The sequence below is a fragment of the Cryptomeria japonica genome, chromosome 4 (assembly GCF_030272615.1).
Source record: "Cryptomeria japonica chromosome 4, Sugi_1.0, whole genome shotgun sequence".
Taxonomy (NCBI): Eukaryota; Viridiplantae; Streptophyta; class Pinopsida; order Cupressales; family Cupressaceae; genus Cryptomeria; species Cryptomeria japonica.
The window spans coordinates 434,611,872-434,631,617 of record NC_081408.1 but is presented as its reverse complement, the minus strand read 5'-3'; positions in this window follow the sequence as shown (position 1 = coordinate 434,631,617).

Below are 19,746 nucleotides of genomic sequence, written 5' to 3'. Positions count from 1 at the left end.
TCAGAGAGGATAACTCTACTAGTCCAATAATCTATTTGATCTCAGTAGACATATTTTCAACAACCTGTCCTACCTTATTTATCTGACCTTCCCTCTTCTTCTTACTGAAACCTATTTTCACCTCCAATTCCTTCTATTTAGTTGTCCCAAAAGTCTTCTCTAACTCATGTACCAAGGCATCTATAAGTGTCTTGGAATATAGATCCAAGGTCTCTACATCAACTTCATAGCCCATCTCAGTTATCCATACCTTTTTAGGCTACATTGCTTCCATTAAAGTTTCATCTTTCTTAACCATAAAGTAGATCTCAGTAGAGTATTTATCAACAATGTGCTTAGGAACTCTTTCCCTTTGTTTTACTTCCTTCTGAAAAGCCTTGAAGTATCCCCATAAGGTGGATTCTTTGTCCTGACCTATGCTTCTTAAGGCATCTTTGATTTGATTCCCTATTAGAATGTTAAAGGCCCATTGCCTTTTATCAGATCCCATGGTTTCATTAAGAAAGAATAGCATTAGACAAACAACAAGATTACCATACTAGAATACACCTTTCTTCTCACCTTTGATTTTCCCAAAATTCAAATTTAACTCATCACACATCCATTGGCAAAGATCATATTTTACATTTTCCTTGATCATCTTATTTGCATAGTAGATACAAGAACTAGAAATAGAATTCACCGATTAGATTGAGCTACCTTATATCCAATAACCATGCTGGAAAATTGTACATCCTTATCTCTGATTGTACTAATCCTCATAGACTGATTATTGAATGTGGCATGAATTAGCTTGTTGACTTTATTGTTAGAGATTTTCTTCGTGTCTGGTTTCTGACCAACCTGGGCAAAACCGGTAATTTCCCGAATGGCATCCTTAGTGATTTTATGAGGCTGATCTAGCCACATAAACTCACCATGAACATGCCTCAACACATACCAGATGATCTCATCATCAATCTCAGGCAACACCAAAATGTCGGTAAACCCTTGATCCTTCAAATGTCCAAATTCTGATTTGATCACACCATTATTATCCAGAAATACTATCATATACATGGTTTTCATCTCTGATGTACCCAAATACTCCAAAGTGTAGTGAATGTATGCTCTAACATCCTCAACATAAATAACGTCATAAAGAACCCTAGAAAATGCTTCGACTGAATCATCAACCTTTGCAATTTGAGTGTGTTTCTTGAATACTGGGCATAGACAATCCTTGATATCGACCACAACAAGAGAAGCAACTTCTTTCAAAGCAGGGGTAGATCTAAAAGCCATTGCAATTTCAAAAAAGATAGCTTGAAAACCGAGAAATACCTTGGAATATTTTCCGGTGAAAAACCTTTGAAAATTTGCTCTGAATGTACTGGATTTCGCCTAGAAATGCTCAAGATCACTCTGAATCACCTTCAACTCGCTTTGCTTCACTCTGAATACTTGTTGATGAAAAATGAATTACTTTTGTTGTTTAACCTGTGGAACCCTAATTCCTTATTAACATAAATGCTTGTCATCATATCATACCGGATCCAAGATCCATCATATATGCATCAGTGAATCTTTAGACTGACTTCTCCAATGTTTGAAACAAGCTTTCAGACCACTACCGGGTATAATGTAACATTTGTCATCAATTTTCCTCCCCCCAAGGCTGATGCCCTAGTTACTAGATGAGTCTCCTGCCAGTGCAGGAACATTTTGCTCTGTCGGTTGAGTAATTGGGGTATTAGCTTCAGCCTATTGATCCTCGGACTTTCTGGTCCATTTCTTCTCATGCTTCTTCTAGATATCATCAACCTTTTGTTTTCCCTTCTCACCATTTCCTATCAGTGGGTTATTTCTTCTACAAAATTTAGCAATATGTACTATTTTGTTGCATGCATAAGAAGTGACATTATTCTTTTGAATTGCCTTGTTGTAACCTTGATCATTTCTTGACCTACATTGATTAGCCATCTGCCCAAACTTTCCACATGCATGACATTTCATATTCATTCTACAATTTGTTTTCCTATGACCATATTTTTTGCAATTGAAACACCTAAATTATTGTTCTGATTGACTATATTTCTGCATTGACTTGCCATATGACCAAACTTATTACAAACAAAGCATCTACCATTAAATTTATGTGCATTGGGTTGCCTTACTAGTGACCTCTGATTTCGGTTGTCTAGTGGATTCTCCTGATTTTTCAGGTATCGGAGCTTTCTCCATGCTCAAATCCAAGACATCTAGTGTCTCCAGTGTCCCTTTGATTCTTCAATAATTCATCAAGCTTTGCAAAACTAGCCCTAAACTTTTCTTTGTATTCATTTGCACCATCCAGATTACTTCTTAGGACTATCATCATTCTCTCCAACTCTTGCTCATCGTTATGTGATTTCACCAATTCAGTTCTCAACACATCATTCTCATGCACCAACCTAATGCATTCATCAAATTTATCTTTTAGATATTTGGAAAGATTTTCTTCATTCTTCTTTTGGTCTTTAATCTCCTTGGACATCCTCATGGTTAGGGCTTGCATCTCATTCTTCATGACACCATTTTCCAGACTTAGCTTCTGACATAGTTCCTTTAAAGCATTCTTCTCTTCATCATCCTAATTTTTTAAATGGTCATAGAGTTATTTCATTTTGTCTTGTGCAGATGACAACCTCTCTTGCAAAGTAAGGATGAATTCTTTTGCAGATCTCAGCTCATCTTGCAGCTTCATTTTCTTCAATCTTTCAGAATCATAGTCTTCAAGTGCCACTTCAAGTTCTTTCCTCAAACTCATCTCTATGGATTTTGGATGCAGGATCTTCCTCAAGCTATTAGACTTATTCTGAGGTACCAAGCTCTAATACCAATTGTTGAAATCCAAGAACATTGAGAGGGGGGTGAATCAGTGTTCTACCAATAATTAAGAATTTAAATCCTTTAGATACTTTTATAATTAACAACCAGTAAGCATATAAACAAGATATAATAAAGAACAAAGAAACCACAAAGATCAACACCATAACAACGCATATTTATAAGTGGAAAAGCTCAAAGAGGAAAAACCACGGTAGGATTTGTGACCCACAATATCTATCCACTGGTCAGTTGAATAAATATTACATAAGAAGGGGGCCTACGCATGCAGGAAGGCACACTGCCTAGAGCACACTATTCATTACAAAGGAGACTCACTGACTATAGATAAAAGTACTAAATTACAAACAAAATTTTGAACTCTGAGTGTGTATCTGATATGTTGGATGAGTTCCAGTTTAAATATTGATTGTACCGGTTAACACTATCTCCTTCCTTACTGGTAACCTTGTTCGCTTCTCAATCCTCTTAATAAATAACCAAGACAAACAACAGATCATTACATTCGCATTAATTCGATCAATATCTTGCTCGCATATTATCACATAGCCTATCACATCTATATCCTAAAATGACCTAGCTAGACTGACTTATATACCCTTTACATACATAAACATGAATGCCTTATGTCAGCTTATAATCATATTAATACATTTTGGTCTAGATAAAAATATAAACATTAATCTTCATGACCGTTGCCGCTAAAACCTTTGTCGGATCAATCTTCTTTGTCAGCTTCCAAATAATGGTTCCTAGTTTGCTGGTTTCTCTTGCTTTCTGGTTTCCTTGAATGTCGGATGTTAAACCTTGAATATCGGAGGATACCGAATAAGTATCCAACCCAAAATGATGTGTGTTGCCATCAATGACAGCACATAATGATCTCAGATGAGTGTCAAATACCAACAAAGAAAAAATAAGAGATAAGGAGGATGAGATCTTAAAGCTAAACTAGGAAATGGGTACCTTGCATGTACATCTTCAAGAGGAAAAAGAGGAAATACAAGTTGATCTAGACATGGCTGTCTCTTACAGAAAGTCTTACAAAGAATAATGAGGTGCTTACCAAGGAATTGGCTAATGCAAATGAGTTACTAGCTAAATTCAATAAGAGCACTATTATGCTTGATGAGAAAATTTAGTCACAAAGGAAGAACAGAGATACACATGGCTTGGGATACACAACCTTTGAACAAGGAGGCCATCTGATACTAAGGTCACCATGCATGAAGCCAAATCTGCACTAAAGACCAAGAAGAACACCGGTAAGAGAACCTACAAACCAGTATGTTTTAACTATCATAAGGTAGGTCATATTGCAAATGTTTGTAGAAGTAGATCCAGTACTTTTGATGGATATAGACCTAATGGATATTAAGGATATAAGACTAGTACTTTTGATGGATATTGCTTCCATTGCAACAAGTATGGTAATAGATTTGTTGAGTGTAGGTCAAGAGTGAACAATCAGAGATCTTACATGGGTCAGAGGTCTAATGGTGAATGACATGACATAAATCTTACAATGACCGAAGGAACCCTACTTGGCAAAGATCTTACAATGAACAGAGGAACCCTACTTGGTAGAGACCTTATGTGAACCGGTCTAGTCCATATGAAATAGAGAATAGATGGAATGTGACATGTTCAATCTGTCACAACTTTGGTCATGTGGCTATTAATTGCCAAAGAAGAATTGATAGAGGCAATGTTGGACCCTGGAGAGCATCTCGAATGGCATGTTTCCACTATCACAAACTGGGACACCTTGCAAAGTTTTGTAGAGCTACAATGAACTAACCGGTTAATCAATTTGTTGACTGGAAAGGAAAGAAGATGGTAGATGTGGAAGAAACCAGAAGTGAGATGAATAAGATGTGGAGGAATAAAAGTGAGGAGAAACCATTGGAGGACTCCAAATTTTCACCTGGTGTGGAGAATCCCTCACCAAAAAAATAAGCTATGTATGAAGCTTAGGGGGAACATATTGTCAGAACCATTTTCAGACCCCATAAATGGTATGCGGTAAGTCAAATTTGCATATTTTGATGCAACATGATGTTATGAAGTAATTTTGAACTAGTTATATCTCAAATCATTAAATTGAGTGTGATATGTGTACCGGTAGAAAGTTCCATGGTTGAACGGTGATTAGGGTATGTTCAATCGATCTAGCAAAAGGCAAATAAAAAGGTGTTTTATAGTCTCATGTTTCACTTAACATTTTTGAGAGCACATCTGGAGAGAAATATAAACATAGAAGAGATTTTGACTACTACTTTGGCAAAGTTGATAGCTAATTATGAAGATTGTGGAAGAGCATTCAGACCGAAAACCCTAGTTGTGAAGAAGTCTGAAGATACTAGCAAGTCTGATGCAGTAGATGAACAAAAGATAGTGATTATCAAACCGGAAATTCAGAATGGTGCTAAGCAGAATAGTGTGGAGGATACTGCTCAACCAGAAGATGAAGATGAAGAACATGAACAAGAAGAGACTTATATACCAGAACCGGTTATGCCTAGATATGTAAGGTTGAATCACTCTGCAGAATAGACAATTGGAGACAGGAATGTTGGAGTACAAACAAGAAGAAAGATCGAAGAAAGTGCTTGTCTAATTTCCATAGTTAAACCTAAGACAATGAGGGAAGCTCTTAAGGATGATGATTGGATAAAGGCTATGAATGAAGAGCTTGATCAAATAGAGAAGAACAACACTTGGTCACTTGTTCTGAGACCAACTGATAAAAATGTAATTGGTACTAAGTGGGTGTTCAAGAACAAATTGAATGAAGATGGTGAAGTGGTTAGGAACAAGGCTAGACTAGTTTGAAAAGGATATGCACAAGAAGAAGGTGAGGACTATGGAGAAACCTTTGCACCAGTTGCTAGACTTGAAGGCTACATGCATTTGTAGCATTCGAAGGATTCAAGGTTTACCAAATGGATGTAAAGTCTCTATTTTTAAATGGAATTCTAGAAAAAGAGGTTTACATTGAACAACCGGATGAGTTTGCATTGACTGAAGATAAGGACATGGTGTGCAAACTGCATAAATCTTTATATGGGTTAAAGAAAGCTCCAAGAGAATGGTATAAGAGACTCCATTTACACCTGAAAAAGATTGGATTTTAAAGAACCAGTGAGGACAACAACATTTACTTGAAGACAAAAGGAGATAAGTTATTGATTGCAGAAGTGTTTGTAGATGATATCATATTTGGAGGAGATGATGACATGAGTTTAACTTTTGCAGAAGAAATGAAAAAGGAATTTGAAATGTCTTTGAGAGGAGAAATCAAATTTTTCATTAGTTTGTAGGTCCAACAAATGAAAGGAGGCGTCTTTATCAGTCAATCCAAATATGTGAAGGAGGTATTGAAAAATTTTGGAATGGAAGACTGTAAACCAGTTGGAACCCCTATGGTTGCTAATTGCAGATTATCCAAGGAAGATGATTCAGATCCAATGAATAAAATAGAGTATATATCATTGATTGGAAAAGTACACTATGTTGTTCATAGCAGACCGGATATGTATAGTGGCTAGATTTCAGAAAAATCCTAAAGAGACTCATATGGTTGCAGTGAAGAGAAATTTTCAGGTATCTTAGAGGAACTATTAATTATGGATTATGGTATCCATACAAAGGCAACATCTCTTTGAAGGTGTTCACAAATGTTGACTGGGCAGGTAATATAGATGATTGGAAGAGCACAACCGGTGGAGAAATATTTCTAGGAGGAAGATTGATATCCTGGACTAGTAGGAAACAAAGTTGCATTTCTCAATTGTACTCAAGCAATATGGCTACATCTATGAACGGTACTCAAGCAATATGGATGAGACATGTATTAGAAGGATTTAAGGAGACTATGATAGAACCAATGATCAATATTGTGAAAATACAAGTGCAATAATTATTTCAAAGAACCTGGTATTGCATGCTTGAACAAAGAATATTGAACTAAAGTATCATTTTATGAGAGAAAGAGTGCAGGAAAATAAATTCAGGATGGATCATGTGTCAAGTAAGGAGCAATTAGTTGATATCTTCACTAAGTCATTTCCTAAAGTGACCTTTGAGTATCTCAGAGGTAAGCTAGGGGTTATACCCCTACCGAAGGTTAACTAAGATGTTGTTGCAGTATCAATCTAGTGGACTAATTGAAGATCTTTCACTATGGATTGATGAGAAGTGGGATACTCCTCAGGGGGAGCAATAGAGATGAAGAAAACACTAGCAGCAAAAGGTGAATTTGACACTTTGCACCTTTGGCATTTTTATCAAACGGGGAGAAGAAAATTGATAATAAGTAAAGTAAAGGAGGAGAAGAGAAGTAAAGACATGTACAACAATCATAATTGGAACTCTAACTGTTTTGCTTGATGAGCTTTTAGTGAGCTTTTGGTATTGCTATTTTGGTGTTGCCATCAATGCCAAAGGGGGAGATTGTTGGCATAACTAATGAAGATAATGATGGAGAGATTTTTGGCATATGAAGATGTTGATGAGATGAAGATGGCCAGTAAAGTTATTGTTGGTATAAATTGTAAAGTTGATGGAGATTGTTGGCTAGATGATGATGATATAGTTGTAAGTTTTTTCATGCCTTTATTTGTGTTGTCATTGATGGCAATCATGTTTTGTTAGTCATCTAAGTCATCTAGATCTATCAGTATAGCCTAACCAGTAGTGGAACTGGTTTACAACAAGGTAAACAGGAACAAAGCGATAATCAAGACGTCGGTACAGATGATTGGTGAAGAGTTAGATGTTGCAGTTTGGAACATATGTTTATGACAGTGGCATGAGTCTGTGATTGGAACCACATCAGTAGATTTTGAGTATTGAGTGATTTATGATTAACTATCATGAACTCTGTGAAGAAGAATGTATACCAGTATCAGATCTTCAATCGATAATAATTTATGGTTTGGCAGTGGATCTTATCATGTTCATAACTTAGTGATAACATGTTATAAACTGTGTGTAATGATAAGTCATAAACTATGTGTAATGATAAGATGGTGTTTGAGCGCATACAAGGATTGGATTTCTTGGGAAACAACAAAGTGCTTAGCAGAATGTGACAAGGGTTTGATTGCTTATCAAATCGATGTGCAATGATGTGTGGTGATCATTCAATAGTGGAAATTGTCTAGAAAATTGTTGTAATGATCTGTAATGTAAATTCATTCTATTTTAAATGTAGTTAGGGTTATGTAGCCTACCTAATTGAAAAATCTATTTAGGGCTAGTTGGAGAAGAGATTGTGTGTCAATGATTTGAGGAGAAGGTGTTTTTCAAACCAGATTGAAGTGTTTGCATGTGTGTAGAAGAGTTGAGATGAAAAGGATCTATACTAGCAAGAAAGGAAGTGTTGTGATCAGATCATTTGCCCTATTGTTCCCTAACAGTTATAGCAGTCTGAAATCCCTTAGCCAGGTAGATCCTAATAGGTCTTTTATTGTAAATCCCTTCATTGGGTGGCTCATTAGCTTGATTTTAAAATCCTCTAACAAGGTTACTGTTACCAAAATTTTGCACATGCCAAATTTGGTGCCCTAATGAAGCCTTGCATTCATTCATATTGAAAAGGCCAAATCATGAGCAAAAAAATCAGAAATACATGTTTTTTGTCTAACTTGTTTGCTTCATGTGCAGATATAGGAAAAGCAATGCAGCATGTGGCTTAAAATGGGCTCCTGAAGAGGTTGAGCTCAACATGCTGATTTAAGAATCTTGAATTACTTTGCCGCCTAATGAATTAAGGAGAAAACAAACTGATAGCAAATGCAATCAGTCGGTGTAAAGTTTTTACTTGGTTGCCAAAGAGGGTTTTTAAAAGGCCAAATAACTTCCAAGCGTTTTCAGTCACTAGGCATGAAGAACATTTATCCCACATTGGTCACGAGGAAGATATTTTTTGTATTTAAAAATAAAGTCACATATAAATATAGTGTCAAAGCTTATGGGCTTTTTGGCAATAAGAGGCTCGTGGCCTGGTGGACCCCGCACCTGTGCACATCTCAAGGCGACCCAAATTTTGCATCAGACCGAAAAGACCAAGAGTAAATATCAAGCAAATAGATCACATCCAATGGTCAGGCAAAATCTCTGACGCCTGTTGCTAAGGTGTAATGGAAAGATGCAAGCCCAGTTATCGCCGCGACTTGGCGACAAGGTGAGCCCTAGTCCATTGGACATCGGAGTAAGAGGTTTGAAGTTTCCCCAATGACCCGATGGAAAGTGCAAAGCGGTGAGGAAGTCATTAGACATAGGAATAGCAGGTTCCATGTTGCCCCGAAGGCCCGATGAAAAGTGCAGGAGAAAGTGTGCAACAATGCAGGAAGCCATCAGACATCGAAGTAGCAAATTTGATGTTATCCCGAAGGCCCGATGGAAGTTCAACGGAACTTGTCAAATAGTTGACTCAAGGGAGGGGAAAGTTAAAGATTGACCACTAGATCAAGAGAGATCAGACGATGGAGTGACATTTTGGGGCTATCCATGATTGTCCCTGTACTGCGGTTGTGAAGTGCTCAGAATAAATACCCTCGCAACAGGTGGCAGGTCAGGTGGTGCCAAGGTGGACTCTGAGAAAATCACAAGGTAACACGTTGTGACATGTAGCAAGATAGGTGGCGGTCTAGTGGCTGGTGACATGGCATGGATGGGTGACTTATCGAGCAGACCTTGGCCGCGATGAGTCCTAAAAAGGTTTCACCGAAAGCTCAGTTCCATAGACATCGAGCACACCTCGGCATCGATGGATCTCTAAATGGATTCACTGAAGACATTGGGTCCATCAAAATAAAAGATATCGATGAAACTATAGGTTCGATGAGACTGGTAAACAGCTTGCCGAGGGAGCAGTTTGGCCGAAAGACTGATGCTGAATAAACCAAAGTAAAATGGTGGGCCCAGTGGTGCTGAGGTGGCGGATGAGGCCGTTCTCAGGTGGATTAGGTGGAAAATTGAAGATTGACATGTGGCACGAATGGACAAAGAGGTAAAGGCTGAGCAAATCAAAAAGATCAACAGTGATAAAAAAAGATCTAATGGATGTCGTTATGTCGTGATGCAAAGATGATCGTTGAATACTCACCTCAACTTGGCAACAAATCATGTGCGAAAAAGGTGAGTGCCTAGGTGAGATAAGGATTGTGCAATTCCGAAAGATTGATAGTTGTCGCTAAGGCGCAATGGAAAGATGCAAGCCTAGTTATTGCTACAACTTAGCGACAAGGTGGGTCCAGGTCCAGTGGCAGTTAAAATGGTAGTCCAGATGGTAGACAAAGTGGACCTGCGAGCAAATATGAGGTTGAAACGTGGCAAAAGTCTACAGACGAGCGGACGTCTATATTTTTAAGTCAACTTTGAACTTGAACTTTGAACTGGTTCAAAGTGGTTCACTTGTTCACAGTAGTTCAATCGTTCAAAGTACATTATCGTCGCTCGTTCCCGTGGGCCTAGGATGAAGAAAGAAAACAAGCAGAGATAAAAGTAAATGGTGGGGACCGCTAGAAAGTAAACAAAAAGTTAATGCAAGAGGCCATGGTTCATGCAGGCGATCCAATGGCTGGCAAATAAAAATTTCACGTTGGACTCAGAACTGGTTGTTTCAACAGTGAAAATCCCGCCAAGCAAGGAGATGATTTCTGCATGAAAGATTAATGCAGATGCTTATTGATTGTCTGAACATGCAAGTGTTACATGCCGTTGGAAAGCTCACAAAACAAAGAGATGCATTTTTTCAACCATTTTTAACAGAATTTTCAACACGGAGAGCAGTTGTTAGGGAATGCATAAGATTTTTTTTCAGTGGGATTTCTTTTCCATATAGTTACAGTTCAGTTCATCATGCAACTTTCACATTTGGATAGCTATTTTTCGCATTTAGACATGCAAATTTTTAAACAGGAGGTCCATTTTTTCAATGGAGCTATTCAAGGTGAGACTGGCAATTCCACATTCAGTAATGAGGGTTTCTCTTCATGAAGGATTAGTGGCAATCCTTTTGAGAAATAAAGATTATTATTTTATAGTATTATGCATGAGTTTTTATGCTATTTTGGGGCAGATTCGCCCAAGGGTTTTCTCATGCAGTCTTTTTAGGGTTTTAAAGGGGATTCATCATGATTTTTATATATTCCTTCTCTCCTTCTTTTTTCCCTATGTTTATTTCTTTTTTGCATACACATTTTTGCAAAAAAGCATTGTATCTCAACAGTATTTGAGTTTTGTAACAGCAACACTCCTTTATTTTCTAGTAATATAGCAGGTAATTTCCTTTTTGGTACTTCTTTTATTATCTAGTGAATGAATGATTTGATGATTTCCTGTGATTTTTATCCTCTAATTTATCTCATTCAGTCAATTTGTGGTGCAAGGAGATACGTGTTAGTCACAGGTTCTAGTTTGTGTTAGTTGATTTTAATTGCTTGAATTTGTGAAAACTTGTTATTTTCCTTCATGCATGCATTAAATTCGTCCCTTTTTAGGAAATGTTTATGCACCTACATGTTCAGTTGAGTTGTAAAGCAATCAAGGTTATTTGTTGAAGGTTTTGTGAGTTAAGCAGGTTGCAGATCTCAGATAAGATATTTGGTGCATCACCTTCATTAGAATAGATTTTTATTACATGCAATATTTCTATCCCTTTTCTTATCAATGGTATTTACAAGATATTCACCAAACATGAAGTCGGCCTGATCTCTGAAGATTCACCTTCACTTTGAAAAATCCACAGGCTTGAAGGTGTTTCCATGTTTCATAGGATTGCTTGTTTTTGAACTTAGCATTATGGATGCAATCCTTAGTGACAATAGTTTTTGGCACATCCTATGGGACACGTTTGAGCTATCACAGCTCAAAGAAAATCCATTTTTGCTATTGTTTTGGTATTGACAATAATATTTCAGCCTATTGAGGTTATTTTTTCTAAGTACCTTGCGACTCTATTTCTTGGTTTTATTTGCAGAACAGGTGTTAACAACATATGAAAAAGTATCAAACTAGATAGAGTGAGGATCTGGTTGAGCATATTGAGCTACCACCATCACAGAGAAGGTCAATGACAACGAAAAAGATAGAAAAAGCAACAAATTCATTAGTTGAGTTTCCAAAAAATTTGTCAGTTGAAGTTTTTCTTGAAACTTCAGATCTTAATCTTCTGTCTAATTCTTCTCCTCTACCTAATAATTCCCAGCCCAATTTTGCTACTCGCATAAATTCTCTTTTTGTAACTACTCCAATTCAGCCATCTATTACCCAGAATCCACCAGTAAATCCTTCAGTATTTACAATGGTCATACCAAGAGCACATGATTTTGTACCCTTCAATGGAAGAAGCGCTTTGAATTTGACCCAACATGATCTTATACCAGGAGCAGCACTGAAAAGTCTTCCTATTTTCACTAGTGAAGACCACGTCACACCCATTGAGCACATAAGAGATGTAGCATCTCTATGTGCAGCTCACCATATAACCCAAGAAAATGTAGCACTCAGTCTACTGACAACATCATTCAAAGGCAAAGCAATTCAATGCTTCAAGGGTTTGCAAATTAATTCAGTTACTGATTGGGATGATTTAGGTGATAGCTAACAAATCAGTTTGCAGATAAATCGGATCACCTATCATTGGTTGAGCAAATGACCACTATCAAGAGGGCACCTCAAGAGCAGATGACTGATATTAATTACCATTTTGAGTGAACCTAGAATATAATTCCTACAATGGTAAAACCATCTCCTGAACATGCATTTTTATATTATTTGAGAGCTTTAAATAGCGATATTACTATTATGATTCAATCTATGGGTGGGGTTACATTACCAGCAGCTTATGATATATTTATTAGAGCAAAAAAAAGCCTTATACAAGCTAGTAAAATTTCCCCTAGGCCTCCTATGCCTATTTTTCCTGATATACAGCCATTGATGCCTTTCCAAGTACCCCCTATAGCTGCAATACTTGTTGTTCTAGCACTGGGTTTTCAAAATTATGTTCAAGATACTGTTGTAGCAGACTCGTCAAAGAAACTACAGACATTACAAGAGATGTTTATAAAGAATGTTGAAGCAACTCAACAAATCCAGCAGACTATGCAAAATTTTGGCAATGAATTGGTGAACCTCAAGAAAAATCAAAACCAAAATCAAAGGTATCAAGCCCCATATCAAGCTCCTTATCAACCCAATCGGCCTAACTACCAAGTTGATGCTCACAATCAAAGGAAGAACTACAACAATAGACAAAACCAGCAGTATAATCAGAATACTACTAGCAATTCTAAAGAAATGGTTCCTGCTCAGAATAATATGGCACAAGAGTGGTGTTTTCCTTGCCAACAACCTCATAATCAAGCATCATGTCAAAATGCAATGAATTCTCAATCACAAGCCTTGATGGTTCAGAATAACATGTCTTATCAGGATGCAAGTATAAATGAAGAACCAAAAGGTCCTGAGGTGGCTATGATAAATTGGCAAGGTGAATTTTATGGAGTTAATTATCTACAAGCACAAAATATACATTTTTCACCTGTTGCAGCTAATACAAGGTCAAAGAAATGTGCTATTGACATTGGACAACAAGCTGCAATTCATCAACAACAAGCTATAAATAATAGACAGCAGCAAAATAAGTCCAGACAACAACTAGATAAAGGGAAATAACAAGCTTCTACAAGTAAGCAAGTTGTTAGTACACCTCCACCTGTCTAGAATGTGCAGATTTTACCAAGAGGACAACTTGCAGCACCCAAAGAACAATAGAAAGTTTAATCGCAGTCAAAGCCAACTCAACCAAAGCCCATTGTTCCAAAAGTACACCAAAAGCTTAGTAGTGTTCCATTTAATATTGTTGAATCTATGGGCAAAACCACTATTTCCATGACAATGGTAGATGCATTGCAAATTCTTGGACAAAAGGAATTACTGAGAGACAAATTGGATAATCTTTCCTTACTAATGAGCCTCAAAAAGATCAGCCTAGAGTTGCATTAGCTAATGATATCCCAGTTAAGAATAATCAACCAATCCAAACACCAAAGCTTCCTCCATTTTTTGTAACATTGATAATTGGCAACCATCTAGTCCACAATTGCTTGATAGACTCAGAAGCCAGTAGTTCAATTATGCCCAAAGACCTTGTAGATAAACTTGGTCTAATTTATGAGCCTATTTCTAGAGGAGTTGTACAATTAGATGGAACAATAATTAAGTCAGTTGGATTGGTCAAAGATCTTGGTTTGACCTTGTTGGCATATGGACACTCCAATGAGACATTGTATGTGATTGAAGGTTTTGTCATTGATGGAAACCTTGCAATCCTATGGCACTGGCAAGACATCATACCGGCAAGTATTACAGGCAACCTTGCAATCCTATGGCACCGACATCAACAAGGACACCGGCACCGGCACAAAACAAAATATGTATACCGGCATAGAGGCTGACAGGATTTTTATTATGTAATATTTTGTTTATTATTGTAAGCTAACTTGGCAAATTGTAAAATGACTCTTGTATATAAAGGAGATCATTGTAGACATTTGTAGATGTGGAATAAGAAAAAAAAGGTGATGAAAGGGCATAAAGAAAATTATTAAGCAGACCTAATGTGCGAATTGTAAGTCAAGGGTATATGTAAAGAACAGAGCAAGAACTGGTATTGAATCTGGCATTGGAGATGCTATTGTAAAGCAGTACAAGTCATTGGATTAGTATAATCCTTATTGTAAGTCAGTGTGACTTCCCATTTGATCAGTGAGCTCTAAGCAGTTGGCCTTCCTGCATGTCCAGGCCCCTATTGTAAGTAATATTCTCTTATTGGCTAGTGAGTGAATATTGTGGGTCACAAATCCTACCGAGGTTTTTCCCACACCGGGTTTCCTTGTTAAACATCTTGTGTTATGGTGTACATTTCATGTGGATATTCTTGATCCTATTTATTGCATTATTTCTTGCATATCGGTACATTGTTATATTATGTTCTGCATGTTTTAACTTAAGAAATTTTTATTACCGGTTAGATACTGATTCACCCCCCCCCCCCCCCTCTCAGTATCTATGGGACCCCTAACAATTGGTATCAGAGCCTGGTCCTCTATTTTCAGAAGTCTAACAGCTTGAGGAAGATCTTGACATCGGTAAAGATGGAAAATCTGATGAAGCAACTTGAAGGAGCTCTTACAGACTATGATGTAGAGAAATTGAAAAATATCAAATTAGAAGATGATTTGAGAGAAGCTCGGAATATCATTCAGGCACTTCAAGAAAATTTTACTGTTGCAAGAAATAAGAGAAGAGAACTCTGTGAAAAATTGCAAAATGAGAATGATGAAAAGGAATCACTCAATGACATGATAAGCAAGTTAAAACAAGAGATCATGACAACAAAAAATGAAATGCAGGATATGACTATGAGATTTCGCAAAGAGATTGAGGATAGGAAGAAGAATGAAGAAGAATTGACCAGAAGACTAAGTGATGTAGCAAATGAGAACACAAGACTTAGCTGTGAAAATGACATGTTGAAGACAGATCTGATGCATACTTAGAATGACTCAAATGAACTGATGAGACAAAAAGAAATCTTGGAAAGGGAACTGGAAACTGCAAATCAACACAAAGAAAAATTCAAGAAAATCTCAGAGGAACTTGGTACCTTGCTAAAGAATCAAAAACCTAAAAGTGACACTTCTGGAATTGGCTTTGAAGTTGGTGAAAGCTCCGGTACTGCAAATACTCAGGATCATAGCAAACCGGTAAGACAACCTAATGCTTATAAATTCAATGGAAGATGCTTTAACTGTAATAATTATGGTCATAGAGAAAATGAATGTAGATCTAAGAATTATCAGAATATCAATACACCCACTGGTCAATGTTCAAAATGCAACAAAATTGGTCATAACTCTGAAAACTGCAGATTGAATGTGAGATGTTATGTTTGTGGAAGATTTGGACACTTATCAAATCAATGCAGAACACAAACCGGCATAGGTTATGGGAAAGCTATTCAGAAGAATAATCTAACTTGTTATGCATGTAACAAAATTGGGCATATTGCTAAATTTTGTAGAAGTAAAGGTACACCAATAAACAACAAAAGTGCTAGCTTGAAAGGTAAGGAAAAAGTTGAAGAGGTCAAGCAAGAATTCTAAAAGCAATGGATTAGAAAAGTAGATCTAAATACTGGGAATACTTCTCCATTGGTAGAACCAATAAATGCTCCACCGGTAGGACAAAGTGATGCTTCACCGGTAGGAAGTTCTTCATCTAATTGAAGAAAATTTCCTTGAGGGTTTGGCAATCAAATGACACATATGCTAATTATTCCCTTGGTTAGAGATAAGAAGTTGAAAACTACTTATTACCGGTAGACAATGTTAAGTGAATACATAACCGGCATGCAATTAATGTGGTAGATGGTGAAAAGACATTATAAAATTAAGGTTTTGGCTCCATTTCATTTCACCGTGATTTCAAATTTTCAGAGAGTGCAAAGATTCTGAGCTAAAGCATTCCGAGCAAGAAGCAAGAACACTCCAAGCAATCATCCACCCAAGGCAAAAAAAGGTATTTAATCATGGCATCCACCTCTGCAATTGAATACATAGAAAACCCTACTATTGTTGAAGTAATCAAAAGACCTAGGCCCATATTTTAGCTAGTCCCCGAGATAGCAAAGAAGGATGATACCTTAGGTGCTTTTTCTCAAATCCCTAAAGGTGTTGTATATGCTGAAGACCCTAGAATGTACATCCACTGCAATATTGAAGAGTTAGGAGATGAGGAAATCAAAACTATGTATAAAACCATAATATGTGATGATACCGGCAATGTTAAAGTTGAACACAAGGTTATTGAAACCATAGGATTCATAGAAATCCTTAGCATTCCTGAATTCCCTAAGGATGTGATTAGGATAGTGTTAAGTAGAGTTCATGGAAAAAATTTCTGGCTAGATGCAATCCACAAGATCACCAAGGAAGCTGTGAAAGCTGTCATAGGGTTATCGACCATAGGTAAGAGACCAGACAAAACCAAGAAGGTTCCAAATGACCTAGTTACAAAACTAACAGGTGCAACATTCGATAAGAGATCACTAAGGGTTAATGATGTAAAAGACATCAATGTGAGTTTCATAAGTATGATATTAGGTTACAAAGCCACTCATGCTAAAAGACTTAACTCAGTTTCAAGTTTATGTATTAAGAGTGCTTATGACATGGTAACAGACAATGCAAAAATTGACATCTGTGAATGGTTAAAAAATGAACTAATAGACAACCTTGGAAAGATAAAGAAGGACAAGAAAGGAACTTTCAGATTTGGAAATCTGTTAGTATGTCTAATGCTACACATATAAAAATAGGTTCCCAGTATAGGTTATAAAGAACTTGGATATGACATACCGGTAGGAAAGCAATTGATAGAACTGTTCAATACCATGGGTGAAAACAAGGAGAACAATATTCATGACTTTTTCCAAGCATTGAAGACCAAAATGAAGCAAAGAATAAGGTTATCCCAGAAAATAGTAGACAAATACAAAGATGATATATGCTTTGTTATTAAGAAAGATGAAATCTGGATGGAAGCGGTCATCCCAAGGACAATTTGGGTAACTGAGATGGGCTATGAGATAGATGATCACATAGTTGAAACTTATGCTAAAGCACTTCTAGAAGCCCCCAATGAACCTAAGGAAGAAGTATTTGGTAGTGCTGAGACTATAGAAAGCCAAATACAATCTAAGAAAAGAGTAAAGAAGGTTGAGGCATTTGTGAGGAAAGGATCTAGGCAAACAAAGGCCATTCAGGAAGATGTACTAAAGAAAACTGGCATAACAGAGGATGAGTTGGCAGCTCCACAACCTGAAGCTCATCTATCACCAATAGGTACTTCTTCGGAAGGTGACATGCCAGCAACTTTTAAAAGAGTTGTTAGAAAAAGAGATCCCTCACCGGCAACCACTCCTTCACCTAGAAGGACAAGGCAAAAGCAACAAGCAGTGAGATCTCTAGTTAGAAAGGTCACACCCAAGAAGAAGCTAACACCAAAGAAAAAGAAAAGGACAAACAGTGACTTGGCACCTCTAGATATATTGTTAAATGAAATCACAGAGGAAGGAAAACTGAAAAATATAGAGAAAATTTATGACACTCTATCTGCTGATGAGGAAGAGCAAGTTGAGGAAGGTGTGATACTGCATATGGACATGTATAAGAAATTTTTGATGGAAGTAGCAAATGAAATTCTTTATGATTTGTACAAAAGGTTAGAAGCTAGAAGGCAAGTAGTGATTGAATTAGATAAGAAAATAAAAATAGAAAAACTACTTGCTGTATATCTAGTAAACTCTCCCAAGGAAATTGATGATTTGATTGCTCAGGCGAACCGGTCAGTATTCTCTACTGCACACCGGCACATTTTACTGATGGCAGGAAGAGTTACTGAAGTAACAGAGGAAACAGAAGATGGTTGGGACATATTCTTGGTTGACAAGGAAAAACAAGAAGAATACAGGAAACCTAAGCCTATAAAAGTATATCAGAAGGATAGGGACAAGTGGAAAGGCAAAATTGGTGGACCACCAAGCATAAAGGTTAAAGACAACCTACCCCCACCGATAAAAATTACAACTACTGAAGATCAACCGGCAGCAGAAAGTATGGATGCAGAAGATAGCAATCCTAAAACTGAAGTTCTGTATACTATAAATGTTGATACCCAAAAGATCAACATAATAGTGGATAAAGATACAACTGACAAGTCAGATATGGCTAATGAGCCTCCGGTAGCAGGGGAAATAGAGAAACCGGCATAGGATACAGAGAAAAAGGTAGAATTCGAGGCACAGACAAAGACAACACAACATTCAGAGAAACCATCAGAGCTAAAGGCTCTGGAACAGGTTCACAAGGAAACAGTGCCACTGGTAAGTAGTGAAGTGGGAAAACCAGTGCTAAAAGAAATGCAGACACAAACTGACCTACCAAAGGTCAATACAAGCATGGTTACTTCCACCGGTACTCAGATAGTTGGATCATCAACAGTCAAGTCAACAAATGTGACTGAGGTATTATTAGATTCTATTAAGAAAATAATTGACTGTAGTTCACAGGCTTATAAAGCAATAGATGATTCAATACCAATTTTGAACGTAATAGCTTCAAACTATAACATAGATAATTAATATTTTTTAGGACAACTAGATACATGTGTAAATATATTTCTAAAAACATTGAGAAAATAAAGGAAGAATCTATAAAGGACAAGGTAGAAAAAGAGAAACAGAAATTCTTTGATGAGGAAATAAAGAAGTGTAACAGAAATTTTGACACACTTCTATCGGAACTATGTAGTTTGTTAAAAGAATACAAAAATCTGTATAAAGATACATGTAAAACAAACTTTTTGACTGTAGATATTGACAAGAAAATAAGCAAGACACATGATGAGATAAATAAGCTTGCAGACAATTTTGTCAACTCACCGGATTCATTATCAGTTTTTGAAGAGAAGATAGCAAATTTTGAGGAAGAATTGCTCAAAATGGAAAGAGAAAAAGGAAGAATAATAAACAAGGCAAAGCATTTGAGATCTAAATTGAGTCCAAGATTGGACTATTTAGCATCTCTACGGAAGGAAATCTCAAAGGCATTAACACAAGGTAGCAAAACACCGGCAAAGCATTTGCAGCATCTCACCGGTATAGTACAAAGGACTGAAATAGCAATAAAAGATAGTAAAAAGTTTATGGATAGTTTAAACTTAATTCTGGGAGATCTTTTTTAGATAATAACTACCCAGCTACAAGGTTGAGGATATGGATAGATGTAACTACAAACTCTA